Source organism: Pseudorasbora parva, chromosome 11, assembly GCF_024679245.1.
Source record: "Pseudorasbora parva isolate DD20220531a chromosome 11, ASM2467924v1, whole genome shotgun sequence".
Classification (NCBI taxonomy): Eukaryota; Metazoa; Chordata; class Actinopteri; order Cypriniformes; family Gobionidae; genus Pseudorasbora; species Pseudorasbora parva.
Genome location: NC_090182.1, coordinates 43,590,422 through 43,610,800, shown reverse-complemented (window position 1 = coordinate 43,610,800; position 20,379 = coordinate 43,590,422).

Genomic DNA, 20,379 nt, shown 5'->3' with positions numbered 1-20,379 from the left:
TTTCAGGTCTTTTATTGTTTTAATACTGATGATTTTGGCATACAGCTCATGAAAACCCAAAATTCCTATCTCAAAAACTTAGCATATTTCATCCGACCAATAAAAGAAAAGTGTTTTTAATACAAAAAAAGTCAACCTTCAAATAATTATGTTCAGTTATGCACTTGGTGGGGAATCCTTTTGCAGAAATGACTGCTTCCCTGCGGCGTGGCATGGAGGCGATCAGCCTGTGGCACTGCTGAGGTGTTCTGGAGGCCCAGGATGCTTCGATAGCGGCCTTAAGCTCATCCAGAGTGTTGGGTCTTGCGTCTCTCAACTTTCTCTTCACAATATCCCACAGATTCTCTATGGGGTTCAGGTCAGGAGAGTTGGCAGGCCAATTGAACACAGTAATACCATGGTCAGTAAACCATTTACCAGTGGTTTTGGCACTGTGAGCAGGTGCCAGGTCGTGCTGAAAAACCAAATCTTCATCTCCATAAAGCTTTTCAGCAGATGGAAGCATGAAGTGCTCCAAAATCTCCTGATAGCGAGCTGCATTGACCTGCCCTTGATAAAACACAGTGGACCAACACCAGCAGCTGACATGGCACCCCAGACCATCACTGACTGTGGGTACTTGACACTGGACTTCAGGCATTTTGGCATTTCCTTCTCCCCAGTCTTCCTCCAGACTCTGGCACCTTGATTTCCGAATGACATGCAAAATTTGCTTTCATCCAAAAAAAGTGCTTTGGACCACTGAGCAACAGTCCAGTGCTGCTTCTCTGTAGCCCAAAGTGTCTTGACCTGGGGAATGCGGCACCTGTAGCCCATTTCCTGCACACGCCTGTGCACGGTGGCTCTGGATGTTTCTACTCCAGACTCAGTCCACTGCTTCCGCAGGTCCCCCAAGGTCTGGAGTCGGTCCTTCTCCACAATCTTCCTCAGGGTCCGCTCACCTCTTCTCGTTGTGCAGCATTTTTTGCCACACTTTTTCCTTCTCACTGAGGTGTCTTGATACAGCACTCTGGGAACAGCCTATTCGTTCAGAAATTTCTTTCTGTGTCTTACCCTCTCGCTTGAGGGTGTCAATGATGGCCTTCTGGACAGCAGTCAGGTCGGCAGTCTTACCCATGATTGCGGTTTTGAGTAATGAACCAGGCTGGGAGTTTTTAAAAGCCTCAGGAATCTTTTGCAGGTGTTTAGAGTTAATTCGTTGATTCAGATGATTAGGTTAATAGCTCGTTTAGAGAACCTTTCATGATATGCTAATTTTTTGAGATTTTGGGTTTTCATGAGCTGTATGCCAAAATCATCAGTATTAAAACAATAAAAGACCTGAAATATTTCAGATGGTGCAATGAATCTAAAATATATGAGAAAGTTTAATTTTTATCATTACATTATGGAAACTAATGAACTTTATCACAATATGCTTTTGGAGAAGGACCCGTACAAGTTTAGGTTTGCATGAAGGTGAGTGAATGATGTTAACATTATTATTTATTTTATTTTATTTATTTATTTTGTAAACTATTGTTAAACTATTGCTTTAACACTGATAATACTGACATACCAACTGAGAAATATCCAACCCCCCAGATTTATGGTATAACGCAGATGAAAATGTACTAAAATTCCAGTGTTTTATGTAGCTGCTGACAGATATTTTTTTTATACGAGTGCTCTGAAAGTTTGGCGTGAGAACTATGGCAGCACATCTGCAGTTTATGATGCCTTTAGATTCTATGGCCAGTTTGTCTCCTGTCAAAAATATTTTATTTTTGTCCCATCTCTGAGGCAGCCAGAGAGAAAGGATGTCTCAAAGACACGGAACGTCTCAATGACATTAGCAGGTGTTAGGATGGCAGAGACAGCAGCTGTCCGTTCTGTTATTTTGAAATAGACGAGGCCAATGAATACACACAACCTGTGTTAAAATGAACAAAGGCACTACACTGTAAAAAAAACATTGCTAAATTTTAAAAAGTAAGTAACCTGGTTGCCTTAATTTTGAGTTTATTGAAATTAAAAAATCGAGTTGATACAATAAAGGAAACTGGTTTAATTAATAGAAACGATTAAAAAATATGATTCTATCTTGCATAATCTTTTAACAATATTTGAATAAAGGTTGTCATTTCTCAAAAATGTTCATTGTTAACTCAAGTTTAATTTCAACTAAAGCAACCAGGTAAATAATTTGTTTAATGTTTTAACAGTGTACAGATAAGCATTTTTTTGTTGTAATTTATTTTGTAACATCATTATTTAGCAACTTTGTAAATATTTTTGCCAACAAAAGCATGCATAAATAGATTTGCGGGTGGGATGGGACATGTCTCCGTCACTTTTTGTCAGGCTTAATCTATCTCTGACTATTGAGAGACCAAACAAACTGCACACAGTTTCCCTGCTCATACAATCACTAATGAACATCTTTGGCTTTACTGACGAGAAAAAAAGGAAGAAAAAAAACTATAAGAGGGCCGATTTTGAACCCAGAACCTCTGGCTTAGGCATAACAAAAGTTCTCGGACACTTATAACACATCTATGTATTCAATAATGACAAGAATCTCAGGACTTATTGTATATAGATGTAAGGATGAAATCACATTAAACATGAAAAATATGACGAATTAAACTCAATGTACTGTTGAAACTGATTTCTGGATACTGTGAGGTAATTTTTATGCCACATTGTAAATAAGGTCAACATGTCTAAACATAAAATGGAGAAAAGTCAGCGGATCTAAAGCTGGGTTCACACTGTACATTTTTCACTGTGATTTGGCACATTTTGAGATCCTAAAATATTTATTTGATCCTGGGCCAAAATCTAAAGTCTTTGATCACCTCTGACTGAATTCTGGAAGTGACAGAAGTATTGAGGCGCAGTCCTGTAGTCGGCTTCTCCAACGGCAACTGTAAAATCAAAAACCAAAAGGGGCTCCAAAGCTGGTGACATAAGACAACAACACACCGCCACTTACACACACACACACACACACACACACACACACACACACACACACACACACACACACACACACACACACACACACACACACACACACACACACACACACACACACGCACACACACACACACACACACACACACACACACACACACACACACGTCTGGTTCACTATCTTTGTGGGGACTCTAAATAGACGTAATGGTTTTAATACTGTACAAACCATATTTTCTATCCCCCTACACTGCCCCTGCCCCTAAACCTACCCATCACAGGACACATTCAGCATTTTACATTTTGAAAAAGCATCATCCTGTATGATTTATAAGCCTTTTGAAAAGTCTGGACTGCTGGCTGGTTCCCACAATTTAGGTGATCTCTTTATGGAGACATTTGGTCCCAACAATGTAATATCAACCCGATCACACATAAATGCATATAAATAGTACGAGTGTGCAATGTCGTGGAATGTATACGCCAAAACTCATTTTGGCGTGCATATGATACGCTGTTTTTCGCGTGCATATGATACGCACTTTATGGCGTATATATGACACGCGCTTGGGTAGGTTTAGGGTGGTGGGGTGGGGGGTTCGTATGTATAATACGCCATAAAATGCGTATCATATGCACGCGAAAAACAGCGTGCCATAGACACGCCAAAATGACTTTTGGCGTTTACATTCCACGACATTGCACACTCGTACTATTTATACGCATTTTTGTGAGAATACCCTGGTAATATAAACAAGGATACACACACACACACACACACAGTTGTGTTTTTGTGAATTGTGGGGACTTTCCATGGGCGTAATGGATTTTACTGTACAAACTGTATATTCTATCCCCCTACACGGCAGATCTTTTAAGTCCTGTAATTTTTGAGGTGGGGCCTCCATGGATCAGACTTGTTTGTTCAGCACATCCCACAGATGCTCGATTGGATTGAGATCTGGGGAATTTGGAGGCCAATTCAACACCTCAAACTCGTTGTTGTGCTCCTCAAACCATTCCTGAAGCATTTGTGCTTTGTGTCAGGAGCATTATCCTGCTGGAAGAGCCACATCCACCAGAATACCGTTTCCATTAAAGGGTGAACATGGTCTGCAACGATGCTTAGGTAGGTGGAGCGTGTCAAAGTGACATCCACATGGATGGAGGACCCAAGGTTTCCCAGCAGAACATTGCCCAAAGCATCACACTGCCTCCGCCGGCTCGCCTTCTTCCCATAGTGCGTCCTGGTGCGTTGTGTTCCCCAGTTAAGCCACGCAAACCCGCCCGGCCATCCACGTGATGTAAAAGAAAACGTAATTCATCAGACCAGGCCACCTTCTGGTCCAGTTCTGATGCTCCCGTGCCACTGTTGGTGCTTTCGCCGGTGGACAGGGGTCATCATGGGCACCCTGATTGGTCTGCAGCTGTGCAGCCCATACACAACAAACTGAGATGCTCTGTGTATTCTGACACCTTTTTATCAGAACCAGCATTAACTTCTTGAACAATTTGCGTTACAGTAGCTCTTCTGTTTGAGCAGACCACACAGGCCAGCTTTCGCTCCCCATGTGCATCAATGAGGCTTGGCCACCTATTACCGGTTCACCACAGTTTCTTCCTTAGAGCACTTTTACTGACCGGGAACAGCCCACAAGAGCTGCAGTTTGAGATGCTCTGACCCAGTCGTCTAGCTATCACAATTTGGCCCTTGTCAAACTCGCTCAAATCTTTACACTTGCCCATTTTTCCTGCTTCTAACACATCAACTTGGAGGACAAAATGTTTACCTGCTGCCTAATATATCACACCCACTAACAGGTGCCGTGATGAAGAGATCATCAGTGTTATTCACTTCACCTTTAATAATGTTTTGCCTGATCGGTGTACTTTACACACTGAAATGGATCGTGGTGAACATATTGAGTTTGCGAACCCTGTTTTGTTTTCATACATTTTAATATAACTTTCAAAAAAGTCTAGTACAAACATTATTGCTGCTCATCAAAGGCAGCTGTCAGTTTGACAAGAAGAGTCCTCCATCCTCCATGGGCTAGGCGGTCTCATTTGACAACACTCGGTCCGACCTATTCGGCCTTTGAAGGATGCAGCCTCTGAATTGGGACAGCTCTTGTGTGCATCTGTTTTTAACACATCTTGACTGCCGTTCAGACTGAAACTGAAGACGCAGTGTGACATGGCTAACAGCGGGGATCATGTACGTACAATCTGACAAAGAACAGTCATAAAGGACTTTTATAAATCGTACAGTGTGTACCCGTCTTAAAATATAAAATCTCTTATTACATTCATATTCATTTTAAGCTATATGCAATTTTTTATATTATGAATCAACTGCAATGTGTTATGCAGCATTATAGATACCATACATGCTTCATAAAATGTGTCAACAATAATTTGTGACAACAGCTGTAGTACAAAACATTTTAGTTATAGAATGTATAACTATATGTCCACAATCATGGCTAAACTGACAATGAAAAATGAGCAGAGTATTTATTGTTGTAATAAACAGTCTGTTCCTAAAGAACTATCTCTGTATGGATTGGACTCATTTGCTGTGAATCTCATCTCTTTAATGAAGTGTAATTGTGCCATTAATTATCGGTCATCAGTTCAGCAGCCTAAATCTCCCACCTCAGGACATAAGTGAAAGCATCTGCCATCTCCATTTGAGCTCATTTCACATTTATTCATAGGAAAGCTCTTCCCTGTGCCTCATTTCCTCCAATCAATAAGAAACGATCTTGAAATGCCACGTAAGCTATATAAAAGGTAAAGAGAAATTATCCACTTGTTTCCAACTAGTATACAACAGTTCTTGGAATATATTTTGGGGCATTTTGTATGCATTGCTGCTGTAAATACATTTGCATAGGCATAAAGCTCTGAAGCGGGTTGTTGAGATAAGGTAACTTTACTGGCATCTCTATTCATTTCCTGCTGAATGCTGAATATACATAATCTACCTTGGAAAAGCACCACCGTCTGCTTTAGACTCTTTGTGTTGGGGCTTTACAACAAGACCATCATTTATTTTCATAGAGTTTCTCTTCAAAATACAAGCGCATCATTTTCTTGTTATTTTTTGTACTTTATGCAGAAATTGTCAATGGGGCTCACTGTAAATAATGCTACTCCATATATCAGTTCTGCAGACTGTGCTGGTCTGCTGGGTCACCTTTTGAACTTTGTAAGTAAAAAAAATAAAAATAATGCTTGTGTTGCAACTTAAGGAAGTGTTTATATTAAAGGATATGTCAGACTTTCCTAGATATGCTCTGCTCAAACTCGAGCAAACTCAAACTCTTTTATTCAAATGGAAATTTAAATAAAAGTTAAAGTTAGCTTTCCTCCATGAGGGATATATACATACATATACGTGTGTGTGTGTGTGTGTGTGTGTGTGTGTGTGTGTGTGTGTGTGTGTGTGTGTGTGTGTGTGTGTGTGTGTGTGTGTTTGTGTGACCTGGTAATCCCTACGTTATGGGGACAAAATGTCCCCACAATATCCGAAATCCTTGTCCTTGTGGGGACATTTTTAGGTCCCCATGAGGAAAACATCTTATAAATCACACAGAAGGAGTTTTTTTGAGAAAGTAAAAATGCAGAATGTTTCCTGTGATGGGTAGGTTTAGGGGCAGGGGCAGTGTAGGGGGATAGGATGTACAGTTTGTACAGTATGAAATCCATTACGCCTATGGAAAGTCCCCATAAAACATGGAAACACGACGTGTGTGTGTGTGTGTGTGTGTGTGTGTGTGTGTGTGTGTGTGTGTGTGTGTGTGTGTGTGTGTATACAGTGAGGAAAATAAGTATTTGAACACCCTGCTATTTTGCAAGTTCTCCCTCTTAGAAATCATGGAGGGGTCTGAAATTGTCATCGTAGGTGCCGTATTATCGTATCATGTCCACTGTGAGAGACATAATCTAAAAAAAATAATAATCCAGAAATCACAATATATGATCCCCCCCCCCTTTTTTTTTTCAAATACTTATCTGCAAATAAGTATTTGAACACCTGATGGCCAAACAAAGGTCAAACGTTTCCTGTAGTTTTTCACCAGGTTTGCACACACTGCAGGAGGGATTTTGGCCCACTCCTCCACACAGATCTTCTCTAGATCAGTCAGGTTTCTGGCCTGTCGCTGAGAAACACAGAGTTTGAGCTCCCTCTAAAGATTCTCTATTGGGTTTAGTCTGGTTGTCTGGAGACTGGCTAGGCCACGCCAGAATCTTGATATGCTTCTTACAGAGACACTCCTCGGTTATCCTGGCTGTGTGCTTCGGGTCATTGTCATGTTGGAAGACCCAGCCTTGACCCATCTTCAATGCTCTAACTGAGGGAAGGAGGTTGTTCACCCAAAATCTCGCAATACATGGCCTCGGTCATCCTCTTCTTAATACAGTGCAGTCGCCCTGTCCCATGTGCAGAAAAACACCCCCAAAGCATGATGCTACCACCCCCATGCTTCACAGTAGGGATGGTGTTCTTGGGATGGTACTCATCATTCTTCTTCCTCCGAACACGTTTAGTGGAATTATGACCAAAAAGTTATATTTTGGTCTCATCTGACCACATGTCTTTCTCCCATGACTCCTCTGGATCATCCAAATGGTCATTGGCAAACTTAAGACAGGCCTGGACATGTGCTGGTTTAAGCAGGGGAACCTTCTGTGCCATGCATGATTTCAAACCATGACGTCTTAGCAACAGCAAGAGTGTATTACCAACAGTAACCTTGGAAACGGTGGTCCCAGCTCTTTTCAGCTCATTGACCAGCTCCTCCCGTGTAGTTCTGGGCTGATTTCTCACCTTTCTTAAGATCACTGAGACCCCACGAGGTGAGATCTAGCACGGAGTCCCAGTCCAAGGGAGATTGACAGTCATGTTTAACTTCTTCCATTTTCTAATGATTGGCTGCTTGGCAATTTCCCCGTAGCCCTTTCCAGCCTTGTGGAGGTGTACAATTTTGTCTCTAGTGTCTTTGGACAGCTCTTTGGTCTTGGCCATGTTAGTAGTTGGACTCTTACTGATTGTATGGGGTGGACAGGTGTCTTTAACGACCTCAAACAGGTGTTAATTTAGGATAATTAAAGGAGTAGAGGTGGACATTTTAAAGGCAGACTAACAGGTCTTTAAGGGTCAGAACTCTAGCTGATAGACAGGTGTTCAAATACTTATTTGCAGCTGTATCATACAAATAAATAGTTTAAAAAAAATCATACATTGTGATTTCTGGATTTTTTTTTAGATTATGTCTCTCACAGTGGACATGCACCTACGATGACAATTTCAGACCCCTCCATGATTTCTAAGTGGGAGAACTTGCAAAATAGCAGGGTGTTCAAATACTTATTTTCCTCACAGACACCCTACACTATCAGAAAATCACCAATTTGAGGAGTGTGAATTTGAATTGTGTGAATTTGATATCCCACAGGATTGTGGGATATCAAAGGCAACGACAGATACATGTATGCTGCCTTCAAAAATCGATCAGATGAGGGTATCTCAGGAGACAGGAAGTGAAGCAAACATTAGATTCGGACGTGGCTTTATGCCTTCCTGCCTTCAAATGTGTCCTCCGAAGGCAGCATTTTCCAGGTTTCAGACGCAGCCTACATCAGCTGTACACTCATTTTTGCAGTGCACTGTGGGATTGGATGAGTGCACTCTGTAACGTTCACTACGGTTTCAGACAACACTACAAATGTTGCCCTATATGGGGGCGATTTCAGGCACAGCTATTAAATAATCCTACAGCGGTAGCAACACAACTCACATGCAAGATGGAAGAAGTACTTCCTACTACTGTACAATTATACAGTAAGGCCACATGCCGCCAGCATGAATGAGACCCAACAATGAACACCATCAGACCAGCTAACTTAAATAGAGAGAGAATAATGAGACACAAACACCTGAACACAATGACACCTGAACTGAGTAATAAATCACATGAACAAGCATGACGACAAACTAAGGTGCAAACACAAACAAAACGTGGTGAAAACGTAAGAATATACAAAAGCAGATAACCATGACACATCTATCTTTAAATATTGTGAGTGTAATATTTGATCAGTTATACTAAGCGAACTGTGTTGCACAGTAGGACTGCCACTGAAGTGTTGCAGTGGCACAGAGCCAGTGAAACCTCTGTTCGATTGGCTCAGAGGTCAATAATCCGGCCTGTTCCCTCTAGAGCAATTTAAGATGAATCTATTGACTGTTGAGGCGGGCTGGGTGAGTTCATGATGGCAGATGCCAGGTGACCACCCCTCTGCCAATTATTCTGTTTATTTCATCACTGAGGACCAGCAGATGAACTAGTTTTGTTTGGCCAGAGCAAGGCCAGCTCTTCCATCTTCCCATTGGGATATCCTGCCGTCTGTCTGTGCTAGGACCGCACACTTCAATACGGGCAAATCCGAGCTCCCATTCTGTCCCCTCTCTCTCTCTCTCTCTCTCTCTCTCTCTCTCTCTCTCTCTCTCTCTCTCTCTCTCTCTCTCTCTCTCTCTCTCTCTCTCTCTCACCGGGAGTGTCATCTGACCGCTGAGTCCTCCAGCTGGCATGCTCTTGGCACTGGTTTAAGAGAGCAACAGCTGCTGACAGTGAGAGTGCTGAGGGAAATGATATAAAGTAAACTGTTGAAAAAGTGATTTAGATTCAGTCTTTCTTAAATATGGATACAGTACTACATAATATTCTACTTAATGCATTGATAATATCCCTAATATTGTTTTCTTTTCAAGACCAACTTGAATCTTCCAGTTTCTGATTTATGATTACATGATGATTATGATCATGATTATGGCACTTATGATGGGTAAATATTTTATCCAAAATAGAAAAAATGCAGACCTTCTTTCAGCTTTATTTATTTATAATAAATATTAAATAAAATGGTTAAAGCAGTATTTTATGTCCTGCTTTTTGTCTTTTAGTTTGTTAATACTCTTATGTTTTCGATTTATTTTGTCATAAATTTTTTTAGTTTAGTTTAGCTTTTTTTAGTTTGAATGTTTTTGTTTTTAAGTTTAGTTTTACTTTTTTTTGTTTTTGTTTAGTGTTACTGTTTTTGCTCTATTTTTGTTTAATTTTACTGTTTTAGTTTTACTGTTTTTGCTCTGTTTTTAAGTTTAATTTTAAGGGTTTATGACCGTTGTTTTTAAGTTTAGTTTTACAGTTTAGTTTGCTATTTTTTAGTTTAGTTTGACTGTTTTTTTTTATCTTTTTAGTTTAGTTTAGTTTAGTTTAGTTTCACTGTTTACTGTTTTTTTTGTTTAATTTTAGTGTTTTAGTTTTTAAGATTAGTTTGACATTTTTATGTAAAATGTTACTGTTTTTTCAGTATTACATGAATTTGTTTGTTGTTGTTTTTTTACCATTTTTGTTTTTAAGTTTAGTTTTACTGTTTGAAATGTTTGTTTGTTTGTTTAGTTTGACTGTTTTTGTTCTGTTTGTTATAATCTATTTTAGTTTGTCATTTTTTAGTTTAGTTTGAATTTTTTTGGCTTTAAGTTTAGTTTTAACAGTTTAGTTTATTTTTTAGTTTAATTGTACTGTTTTTTTGTTTTTTGTCTTTTACTTTAGTTTGACTGTTTTTGGTCTTTTTTAGTTTAGTTTCACAGTTTTTGTTTTTTTTAAGTCTAGTTTTACAGTTTTGTTTGTATTTTTGTTTAGTTTTACTGGTTTGTTCTATTTTTAAGTTTATTTTTGTTTGTTTGTTTGTTTGTTTTGTGGATGTGATTTGGGGATTTTCCCTGTCATGGAAAATTGCAATGAATGTAAAAGATTTTGGAGGAAGTTTTTTTTTTTGGTCTTCGTCTCAGATGTGGTTTATATTATGTAGAAAAAATACAAGTAAAAGTCTTTTCTACAGTTCAGTCGGTTGAAGGGCAACAGTCAATCTCATATCAGGGTGAGAGATTGATTTTATTAGCGTGGTCATGATCCAGCAACTTTCCATGTCCACATTTCTTCCTGGAAAAGTCATCTATGCATATCTGCACTGGCTAAGTTTTGGGCAAGAATGTGGTCATTGGCTGAAGAAGTCATGATGTTTTAGCTATTATCAGCTGGGTGAAGATGTTGTTGAGCTCTGGGATTTAGAGCAGCTGTTAAACAGATTATCATCATCATGTTTACTGGCATTTACTGGTATCCGTAGTCCATATTCCAGTAAAATTTAGTTACCACTCTGGGATAACACATCCTAACATGTTTTGTCCTCCTGAAATTCTCCTAAGCATCTGGACTTGTCTTTTACGTAAAGATTGTTTAATGAAAAACAGTTGACTTACATTCTTTATAAAACTCAAAAGACAATGTCTGTTAGCTTCTATTAACCATGATCTTTACAAAACTTTGATTGGCAGAAAGTGATAATATACAGGCATTAATAGTTAATAATGATGGATTTTGAATACAACAAATGCAACAACAACAAAAAAAACTTGTTGCAAAAGATTGAATGGTTACGTGCCTCTATATAAGCTTCATCTACAGTATCAAAAAATATATCCATGCTCCATTTCTCTAACACAGTGCACATAATTATTTTGAACTGTAAGTAATCTTAGACTTATTAAAGAGAAAGTGGCAAACTATGGCACCTTAAGTGACTGAATTACTGATCCCTTGGTCAAAGTTACAGTCACTCATTCCTTATGTTGTTGGATGACTCACTGTCACTGTCCATTAGACTGCCAGAGCTCTGATGTTAAACATCATCATTCAGTCTTATGAAGCCTCTCCCTGGCTCATAAAAGTCACATCCTGTGAAATGAATCCATAACCTTAACAGGTGGTCTGAGCTGCCAGACTGGAGGCTCTCTTTACACGCGTCACAGCAGCCAGAAGCCTCTGGCTTTGATCACCGTACACCGACAAACATGCTTTCTGCCTCTGAAAATGAAGATGACATGGAAAAAATGGGATGACAAATCGCACATTCCATCCCCTCAATAAGGCCGTTTGGATCCGGACAGCCGACACCAGATCTGTCACAGCACTTTTGGTGTAACACACTGATTTGAAGTGAGGGCATGCGACGCCTGCACTTCGCACAAACATATTAATTGAAGCAAAACCTTATTAATGCCTCTAGCAGATGGGAATAAGTTGAGTCGATGTAGTCTGAATCAACTTAATTATCATAGATTTTCTTTTGCTTGAACCCAAAGTATTTTATTTTGAGCTGAATATATACACTATATTGACAAAAGTATTGGGACACCCCTCAAAATCATTACATTTAGGTGTTCCAGTCACTTCCATGGCCAACGCTGCATAAAATCAAGCACCTTTGGCTTGCATACCCTTCTACAATCTTCCATTTGTGAAAGAATGGGCCGCTCAGTGAATTCAGGCTGAATTTGATCAATTGTGGCAACAGTCAAAAATGTTGAGCCAATGGAAATGTGATGTTTGTCCAATTAAATGTTTTAAATTGTAATGATTCTTTATCACTGTCCCAAAAGACATCACTTTATTAACAAGCCAATTCCAATACAGGATATTTGTTGAACAAAAATACCTTATTTTAGGAAAAAAACTCATTCAATCATTCAATACGGCTTCTGCATAACAAGATGTTGATGTGGTTGAGAAAAAGCACCTTGGCTAAAAAACTAAAACTAAAAATGACATTAATTACAAATTCCCCTGCATCACATCTGGCAAGTGACAGAACAGAACAATATAATTACTTAATTATATAATGAGGATGAGATGAATTAACGGATGAATAAGAAAATCACGAGCTAAAAGTCCTGAAAGATGCCGACACGACTGCAATCTAACAGCACTGTGTTCAGAGCTCGCATGGCACACATATCACAGAGATGACTTCATCTATCTATCTATCTATCTATCTATCTATCTATCTATCTATCTATCTATCTATCTATCTATCTATCTATCTATCTATCTATCTATCTATCTATCTATCTATCTATCTATCTATCTATTATACACATTACATGAGGAAAAACTATTCATGAGATTATTATGTTGTAACTTGGAACACAATCATGATGAAACCAATGAAAGCATGAACTCATAATTATACAAAATGTCTTTTAAACTTCATAACGGGTCATAAAGCAAAACTTTTGAGAATATTTCCAGTGCTCAGTACTCACCAACGTCTTGGGGTGATGAATATCACTATAGTAAAACTTTTTTTTTTTTAAAGAAATAATGAACTAGATATGGTGTGTAATATTAAGTGTCCTCAGTATCATAAAGTTTCACTTATAATGATTTCAGAAAGTAAGGTCATACCGAGGGCCTTAACAAAACTTTTATATCAGGTAAATTGGTGTCAGACTCTGTTCGGTTTGCAATAATGAGAAAATGATTCTGGTAGCAATGGCTAGCACACTATAGCCTACAAATGGTGGGACAGAGGGTTAATGTGTGGGTTAATCACACCATTTTGACTACACAGATTGTGTTTGTTTCATTGATGGGACATTTACACAGCTAACATTTAAATTCTTCATTAATCGAGCGGTTAAATTGCTGAAATCATAAAATATATAGGTCTGATTTCTGGCTTTGGTCCTGACTGGTCAATATGATGTTCCATTCATGTAAAAATCACTACATTGAGGCAGTTACAACAGAAACTGTTTCCATAGATAAATGTTATTATAGCACTGTTCTGTTGTATCAGGGACTACCACTTAATTAAAGAAACACTTAATGGGTTTTGTTTAATAAAATTAATTTGAATAAAAACGTCCTTACAGTTTTGTAGTTTACAGGTACATTTCACAAATCATTAGACAGTTGCATTCTCTCGCTCAAAATCCTTAGTTCATCTCTCAGAAGTATCTGTATTGATGATCATGTCAGTGTGCCATCAGAATGACAAGTCCTTGTGTCATTAGCCACGTTTACATGCACACTTTTTTTTGTCATTCTGATTAAAATAATTCCGATTGAAAGATTTAGTGGACTGTTTACATGAGATGTTATCTAAACCGGTTAACGTGTGCTGGCTTTCAATCGCAGTCATCACAGAGTGTTTGTCTGTCGCATCAGAAATGTTGACGCTGTCCTCTCCAGCAGCTGGAGTGTGTTCACCGATACCATAGCAACAGCCACAAGCTATTTATTTGTTGTTAAGTGTAATCATCTCAGAATAAAATAAATTCTTCTGTCAGGCGCAGTTGAAGTAAAAAGTGTCTGGGACAAACGCTGTCAAGATGAGAGGATGTAGCCGGGCTATGTCTGTGTCATTATGACACCATTATCTTCAAAACTTCTAACGAAATAAAAAGTTTAACGTTACCCCCCGGAAAAATGGACTCTCCTCTCAACAGCCTGTGTGTGAGCGTGGAGCGCGGTCAGTGGTGAAAGCGCGTGCTGTGTATCGCGTCATATAAGGACGCAGACTGAAAAGTAATCGGGTCAGGTCGTTTACATGGTTAAATTTTCCGTTTGATCGGTTAATGAAAAGGTTTATCCCACCCCTCTCAAACCGATTACAATTTCATTCGGTTTGGACATTTTTATTCCGATTGAGGTGTTTATATGGAGCATTTTCATTCTGGTTGGACTTTTAAACCGATTACATTGCTTCATGTGAACGCACCTATTGAGTGCAGATAAGACAATCAAATTGCTTAGTCATGTTGTCAATATAACTGTGTACTCTGGAGGGATGTTCTGATGTAAACTATAAAGTTTTGATGACAATTATTGTACATTGAGAGGTCTTCAACCCTGCTCCTGGGGTCCAACTCTCCTGCAAAGTTTATTTCCAACCTGCTTCAGCAACGAGCGGTCCTGAAGAGTTTGTTCCCTTTCGAGAGAGGTTCCTCGTATTACGTATGGGAAAAACTCCTTTTCTCGAGAATGTGAAGCAAAACTTTTAATAAAGGTATCTATGTAAAGCGCAGTGAGCTGCACGGCCATAGCCCAGCGCGAGGAGCGCTCTGATTGGCCGGGCTGCGGCAACTGCAGGAACCTATGGTGAGGCGGCTGAGAGGAACGAACCAATGGGGGGCGTTCCAGAAGCCCGCCGAAAAAGGTGCTTATATTTGCATACAGGAGGCTATATAAGACCCTAATTCGCCATAGGTGTCAGATTTTATCTCCTTCAGCGATACCTTCGCTGGTCTCCGGAAGAAGCACCGCCGTTGAAAAGGCACCAGCGGAACCTGCAGCTGAGGACGACGGACTCCCTCTCCGCCTTCTCTGCCGTTCCAGCTACGCCATCCGGCGTTATATATCCTTTAAACTGTGTCTATGTTGAGTGTTATATGTGTTTGTGTTGCCGCTGCAACGCCACTTCTAGAGCTTACAGGCTTGTTCTACTCGAGGACTCTCTCGTTCCGCCGCGTCGTTAAGCGCCGCGGAAAGACGGAGCTCTTCTCACTCTCCCTCTGCTCTCGTCCCGTCGCGCTGAATAGCGCCGCGGAAAGAGAGAATGTTAGAGGACATGAGCACACTCAAGCCGAAGCTCTCTTCACTCTGCCGCCGCCGCGGCTCTTCTTCCGCCGCTGCCACAGAGTGGTTCCCACTCTTCTCTCATTCCGTCGCGCTACAGCCGCGGACAGAGAATACTAGAGTGAATAGGCGAACTCGAGCCGAAGCTCTCGCCGTGCTAGAAGCGCCGCGGACAGAGTTTTACCTCACGCTTCCAATTCTCTCGTCCTGTCGCTCTATCGCCGCGGACAGAGAATACTAGAGTGAATAAACAAACTCGAGCCGAAGCTCTCGCCGTGCTAGAAGCCCCGCGGACAGAGTTTTACCTCACGCTTCCAATTCTCTCGTCCTGTCGCTCTATCGCCGCGGACAGAGAATACTAGAGTGAATAAACAAACTCGAGCCGAAGCTCTCGCCGTGCTAGAAGCGCCGCGGACAGAGTTTTACCTCACGCTTCCAATTCTCTCGTCCTGTCGCTCTATCGCCGCGGACAGAGAATAATAGAGTGAATAAACAAACTCGAGCCGAAGCTCTCGCCGTGCTAGAAGCGCCGCGGACAGAGTTTTACCTCACGCTTCCAATTCTCTCGTCCTGTCGCTCTATCGCCGCGGACAGAGAATAATAGAGTGAATAAACAAACTCGAGCTGAAGCTCTCGCCGTGCTAGAAGCGCCGCGGACAGAGTTTTACCTCACGCTTCCAATTCTCTCGTCCTGTCGCTCTATCGCCGCGGACAGAGAATAATAGAGTGAATAAACAAACTCGAGCCGAAGCTCTCGACGTGCTAGAAGCGCCGCGGACAGAGTTTTACCTCACGCTTCCAATTCTCTCGTCCTGTCGCTCTATCGCCGCGGACAGAGAATACTAGAGTGAATAAACAAACTCGAGCTGAAGCTCTCGCCGTGCTAGAAGCGCCGCGGACAGAGTTTTACCTCACGCTTCCAATTCTCTCGTCCTGTCGCTCTATCGCCGCGGACAGAGAATAATAGAGTGAATAAACAAACTCGAGCTGAAGCTCTCGCCGTGCTAGAAGCGCCGCGGACAGAGTTTTACCTCACGCTTCCAATTCTCTCGTCCTGTCGCTCTATCGCCGCGGACAGAGAATAATAGAGTGAATAAACAAACTCGAGCCGAAGCTCTCGCCGTGCTCATTCTACCGCCGCCGTGCTGAAGCGCTGCGGACAGAGTTTTTCCTCACGCTTCCAATTCTCTCGTCCTGTCGCTCTATCGCCGCGGACAGAGAATAATAGAGTGAATAAACAAACTCGAGCCGAAGCTCTCGCCGTGCTCATTCTACCGCCGCCGTGCTGAAGCGCTGCGGACAGAGAATACTAGAGTAAGTTAGACGAGCGAGCTCGGGCTGTTGGGTATGTCAAGAACAATGTCGCTGCAGCGCGCGCTTACTGCCAAGGAAGTTGTAATGGCTGCCTTGTCATGATAGCGCACGCCCCTTCCACAGCGCGTTGCTGACTAGAGCGCGGCTTACGTCATAGCACGCGCTCACTGTCAGAGCATAAGGGCGTCGGAAAATGGCTGCCAAGCTAAGCCCTTTTTTCACTCTATCACTTCCAGTCCCCTTTATTCAGGCGGCTGGAAAGGTTTTTACACTGTAGACAAAGTGTCCACTACACAGTGTGCACCCCTACATAAGCACTGTTAATTCAGCCTCACAAAATCACAAATAAATCCCGCCGCGGCCGGATTACACCATATAAAGTCAACTAGCCTTATTGCAGTCAACTAGCCTGTGGTCAAACACGCTTGTCTGCATGCGCGCTTTCAGTCTAGACTAGAGCATAACGGCATTGTGGAATGGCTCACATACCACCCGCACTTCCTTACATTCTCCCAGTTCCCTTAAGTTAAGTGACTGGAGATGAAATATTGCAGTCAACTAGCCTGTGTTAAACACGCTCGTCTGCACACTAATGCTGTGTGCGTTTACCCCTGTGGATTTGCTCACTGGTTTGCACCGTGGGTATTCTACGTAGGTTGTGCGCCACTGCACATTGTTTACACTACACACAAAAGAGCTTTCTATGTAGGAAATGTGCCCACTTTACAGTCTGCACTCCTGCACCCAAGCACTTTTCACAAAGTTCACTCTCGCACACACAATATAAATGTGAGGCGTGCGCCCACTGCAAAGCCTGCACCGCCAAAACTAACACTATCCCCACAGTGTTACAAGCAGTGTTACAGCACAAGCAACCCGGCTAACAGGCCCCTATTACTAAGCGGCCAGCCCCCGAATCTAATTCAACCCCTGGCTTTACGAGCCCAGGCCTGGCAGGCCATTCCTGGTATATAATATTGGGTGTTGAACATATAAAACGAGGTTCTCGCTACAGTTTTGCTCGCAGACCCCGCGATTCAAGCCGTGGTCGAGCCCTCTGTAAGAAGCAGTGTCAGTCACGTGCTTCTCGCTGAGGCATTGAGACTGTTAAAGGAGAGAGCGGCGAAAACAGTACACCCGACGCTAGCGAGTCAGGTTTTTACTGTCGCTAATTCCTCATGCCGAAAATGGGTGGCGGTCTCAGGCCCATTTTCCAGGCATCTGAACAAAGCACTTATGACACGCTCGTTTCAAGGTGCTGACGGTGAAACAAATCCTCGCGCACATTCGCCCCGGGGATTGGGTTTTCTCAATAGATCTGAAAAACGCATACTTCACGTTACGATAACCCCCCACCCCCACTACAGGCCATTCTTGAGATTCGCCTTCGAGGGGCAGGCTTATCAGTACAGTCATTGTCATAGACTCAAGACTTACGGCATAAGAACCACCACGTCTTGATAATGTACATAAAATCGCTAGGGCAGCCGAGATCAGACTCTGTTCACTGCATGGCTAAGCATCTCCTTTTATGGGCAGAGCACAATCTGAGCTCCCTAAGGGCGGCTTACGTGCCAGGTATTCTGAATCAGGGTCCGGACATGTTATCCAGAGGACCCATGTCCCCAGGGGGATGGTCCCTTTACCCGCAAACAATTCAGCTTGCACAGCACACGCTGCCCAATATTTTTTCTGCAAACGCAGGGATGCCCTGGCCCATGTTGGCCCAGACTCCCTCTATATGTTCCCTCCGATCGCGATCCAGCTGCAGCCTGTGCTTTTTAATAGCCCCACTTTGGAAGAACCGCACATGGTTCTCCATACTGTTTCAGCTGTCAGACACAGCCCCATGCCTATTCTGCCAATGAAAGGGAAGGTCTGGCATCCCAATCCCGAGCTGTGGGCCCTCCACGTATGGCCCATCAACGGTATCCCGGAACCTCTCTGACAAGTTATGAACACTATTTCGGAAGCTAGAGCCCCTGCTATCTGGCAGCTCTGCTTGAAGTGGTCAGTGGTTTTCTAACCAATGTGCTACGCGAAACATCGACGCACACTCATGCGAACTGGCGGAACCGCTCGCTTTCTCTAAGAGCTAATGGACGCGGGTCGTCCCCCCTCCATACTCGGGGTGTGTGTCTCCGCCATAGCAGCTAGCCACGCTCCTATCGCGGCACATTCACTAGGGAAAAGTGATCTTATTGTGTGTTTTCTTAAAGGGGCCAGGAGATTCAGCTCGCCTTGCCCCTACCTCGGTCCCTATTTGGGACCTCGCCATGGTTTTGGAGGCCGTGAAGGGTTCCCCCTCCTAACCACTTCAGAACACGAGCTTGAAGCACATATCACTCAAAACCGTTTTTCTGCTGGCTGTGGCCTCGGTTAACCGAGTGGGTGGCTTACCTGCACTCTCCGTGAGCCCTTCCTGTCTTGAGTTTGGGTCCAGCAACTTCAAGGTTGTGCTCAAACCGAGGCATGGTTTTATGCTGAAAGTGCTTTCAACCCCTTCAGTATGCAGGTCTTTGCACTGCTTAACCCGCGTCTCAGAGAGAATAGGACGCAAACCTATTCTGCCCAGTCAGAGCATTGAGATTGTATCTAGAGCGCTCCGCCCCCTTCAGGCAGTCGGATCAGCTCTTCATTGCTTCGGTGGCCGCACTAAAGTTTGTGCTGTCATGAAACAGTCTCTCACACTGGATAGTGGATGCAGTCCCACTAGCATATAGGTCCAGGACCTAACCTGTCCTACAGGCATTTAAGCCCACTCCTCTAGAGGCATGGCCTCATCTTGGGCTTGGTCGTGTGACATTTCTTTGGAAGATATCTGTGCGGCGGCAGGCTGGGCCTCTCCGTCCACTTTTATCAGATTCTACAAGTTGGAGGTTCCAGCTCTACAAGCAGGGCTTCTCTCCATCTAGGCTCTATCTTGACCCTGGCAAACAGATTGCCTTACATTTTGGCCTGTACACATTAGTCCTTAGGCACTATTCATTCATCATAAGATCCGACTATGTCCGATCAGCTGTTCAAACGAACCGACTCTTCCGGTTCTTCATTCCCCTTATAAGCCGCCTCTGTCGGTGTCTCGGGGGTTTATAACATGTGCTTTGGGTATACTGGGTCAGTCAGCACACACGGCGCTTTACATTGTGTTCCCATACGTAATACGAGGAACCTCTCTCGAAAGGGAACGTACTCGGTTACTTTCGTAACCTCGGTTCCCTGAGAGAGAGGAACGAGTATTACGTTCCGTGCCGTGTTTATGCTTCTCAGGTATCGCTTCAGTCGATCTTAAAACCTGACACCTATGGCGAATTAGGGTCTTATATAGCCTCCTGTATGCAAATATAAGCACCTTTTTCGGCGGGCTTCTGGAACGCCCCCCATTGGTTCGTTCCTCTCAGCCGCCTCACCATAGGTTCCTGCAGTTGCCGCAGCCCGGCCAATCAGAGCGCTCCTCGCGCTGGGCTATGGCCGTGCAGCTCACTGCGCTTTACATAGATACCTTTATTAAAAGTTTTGCTTCACATTCTCGAGAAAAGGAGTTTTTCCCATACGTAATACTCGTTCCTCTCTCTCAGGGAACCGAGGTTACGAAAGTAACCGAGTACGATTAGCT